This window comes from Anolis carolinensis, chromosome 3, assembly GCF_035594765.1.
Source record: "Anolis carolinensis isolate JA03-04 chromosome 3, rAnoCar3.1.pri, whole genome shotgun sequence".
NCBI classification, from domain to species: domain Eukaryota; kingdom Metazoa; phylum Chordata; class Lepidosauria; order Squamata; family Dactyloidae; genus Anolis; species Anolis carolinensis.
This window is the reverse complement of record NC_085843.1, coordinates 232,724,632-232,728,023: the sequence shown is the minus strand read 5'-3', so window position 1 is coordinate 232,728,023 and position 3,392 is coordinate 232,724,632.

Here is a 3,392-nt window from a genome sequence, read left to right as displayed (position 1 = left end):
TTTTTGGCTCTTTTGTGAATAAAGTACTTGGCTGGCATCACAATGGTGGAAAATTGTCATTTTAAAGCTATACATATGTTAATTCTGACCAGCACTGCCTGGATGCTGTATAGCACTGCCATTTTTAGAGGATTTTTTTAAAAGGCAGGTCTTAAGAACAATCTGAGGAGAAGGCTTGACTATGCGTTGCCACCTGCTTCACTTAGCAAATAGGCTCAAAAATGGCTTGATCTGGTTGTAAAGAAAACTCTTTTCCCAAGGAAGAGGTTATTGAGGAGTCAAGGGACTCTTTGATCTACTCAGGAGATGCAGAACTAGAGCTTTTATGTGGTAATTGTACTAATTCACCTTCATAGTTGTTTCCATAGATTAGCCTGCTAGTAATTGAAGCTACTGAATGGTGTGATTGGCCATTACACCATTATTTTTAATGTGAATGATCACTGGGAAAGGTTTTTTGGGCTTTGAGCTATTTGCTGCGTGAGATGTTGTGCCACTGCTGTTTTAGATGACAATCTCAGCTGAGTGCATAGATACAGTGGGAACCGATGGACGGTGCTGATCCCAAAGGAAAGGCTAGGTGATCTTCCTGGCTCTAGTCTTCCTTATTCACCTTGTCCCTGTTTTATCTTTTCATCTGAGTTCAGAAGGGACAATTCCGTCCCTCCTCTTTGTCAGTAACTGTGTTGGTGGCAGGGAGCCACAATTCACACCCAAGCACTAAGCACAGCTCTAAATCATCAAAGCCTCCAGCTCCTGTAGGGAAGAGAGTTTTACAAGTGACTGGAATGGAGAGTTGGACAACCAGGTGTCAAGGCAAGTGATGGGGCGGTGGCAGGCCTGCAGTTTCCCTGGACCTCATTGGAGGTCCTGTCCCTGTATTTTATGAGGGGTCTTAATTCAGCCCTTATTACTGTAATCCTCTTTTATAATGCTATTTTTAAAAAGAAAAAGAGATTTGGCCTAGGATGATAGAAGATGGGAGATACGGCCTCTGTGAGAAAATTCACAATGCCAGATCACACATAGTTGTCAAGTCATTAGCCACTGGTTGTGTTTTCACTGTACTGTGGGCCTTTCCTTCCCAGTCCTTCAATGGGCGGTTCCTCGTGCATAAGAGAATAGTAAGGCCTTGGAACATGGGATACAGGAGTTATGCTGTAGGTCAGAAGGACACAGCTTCACTTTTTCACGTACGTTTTGAAGGATATATACTGCACCTAACACAATTTCCATAATCACTTCTCAAAGTTGTCCCTTCCCAGCTGACTACCTGTTCTCTTCAGGATCTCTAGTATCTGCTTACTGCAAACCTTCAGCTGTTCTGCTGAGAAAATAACATGATGCAACATGAAAACAAACAAATCCTACACAATACATCTTCCATTTTTCCTTTTCAGTGGGAATGGTGGAGAAATTATTCTGTGACATCTCCAACCCATTCCCTGTTTGGATATCAGCCAGCATGCCAATGTCTTAAATCAAGAAATAGTTTTCTAAGATCTACAGAGATACTCGCAGGAACGCCTTGGCAAGCGAGAGTCCAAAAGTGGCAGGCTAAAGCCCGATACCTCAACCCATGGCTGATACCAAATGAGAGACTCCCTCCTGAAGGCTGGCACACAAGGCACAGAACAGACTGCGCTCTGGCACCACGAGATGCAGAGCCAACCTTAAGAAATGGGGCCACAAAATGGAGTCCACAACATGTGAGTGTGGAGAAGAGCAAACCACAGCCCACCTATTACAATGCAGTCTGAGCCCTGCCACATGCACAATGGATGTTCTCATAGCAACACCAGAGAGGCACTCGAAGTGGCCAGCTTCTGGTCAAAGACATTTAGTATCATACCAAGTTTTTAACTTTGTGGTTTTTCTATACTTTCTAACTGTATTCTCAATTTGCTTCTGACACGATAAATAAAATAAATATTCTTCAAAGAGCATTACATTGATATTTAGAAACTTTTGGTTAAGTAACAGACTGTGGGCCAGTGTTAGGGCTTGCCACGTGCAAAATCCCACCACTAAGAGTACCTGGCACTCCTGCAAGTATTTTCACTGCTGTTACTCAATGGTTATGAATCTGCTCGGGATTTTAGTCTGAATGTTAAATGAACTATACAAGATCCTCAACTTTAACAATGAATTCAGTTCAGTATTTTGTCAAACATCTTTAAAACTCAAGAGTAAAAGCTTTTTGATCCCAAGTAGATTCAACCCCTCCCCAGACATGTTAGATATCAGCCACCACTTCTGCTACCTGCATGTGTGTACAGCTTCTGGCTCAGAGATTGTGCAGCTTCTTATGGATAACAGAAGGTCAGTCCCATCTCTGTCTTCTGCTCCTCAATTAATAAAAAAATACTACCTAGTGCTTTCATGGGCTCTTCTATCTTCCCTATAGTAGTTTGATTGTTGGACTTCTTTTGTGTCAGCAGCGACTTGAGAAACTGCAAGTCGCTTCTGGTGGCTCTGGGAAACCTGGGTTCAAATTGTCACCTAGTCATGGAAACCCATTGGGTGACCTGTGGCAAGTCTCAGCATCAGAGAAAGGCAAGGGTAAACCGCTTCTGAACAAATTTTGCCAAACAACTCTTGTTATAAATTCTCCTTAGGATCACTTTGGTTCAGAAGTAACTTGAAGGCACACAAGAAATGTGACTTGGAACATTTTCAAACCATTCAGGACCTGGAGAATGATCAGTCCCAGTAATTGCAGACCTACTAAGAAAATCATATGCAGTTAACTTAATGTGTGATGACTTCCTTCTCACCAATATCAGTCGATCTGGTTGCATTGGTACCTGGATCTAGATGGTCCTTCCAATTCTATGTTGATTTTTTGATTTCTTTTTCATGGCACAAACAGTTTGAATGAGACAAGCTTCCTGACTTCTCTCAGATCATATATGTAATGTGCAATAAGAGAGCCCTCTTGTGGACAGTTCTTACAAGGACACCTAAAATGTCAGTCCATTGGTATTTCCAGGTGAATGGCTCCTAAAGACATTGGTCCAGTTCAATTGTTAACTCCCACTAGAAGGGAACCCATTGAATTAATGGGAATTTCTTGGGTCGACTCTTATATATAAAAATATCTAACCAATGTATATGTAAGTTGAGGGCCCTTCCAGACTGATCCTATATCCCAGTATCTGATCCCAAGTTTTCTGCTTTAAACTGGATTATATGAGATAATATGAGATTATATATATGAGATATGAATATATGAGATTATATGAGATATCTGGGATAAACAGAAAACCTGAGATCAGATCCTGGTATATAAGGTCTATCTGGAAGGGCCTTCAGTTCATCCAAGAGTTACCATATGTTCTAGTTGAGACTAAGAGTTACATATTGGCCACTGAATAATTTTCTGTCCCTTC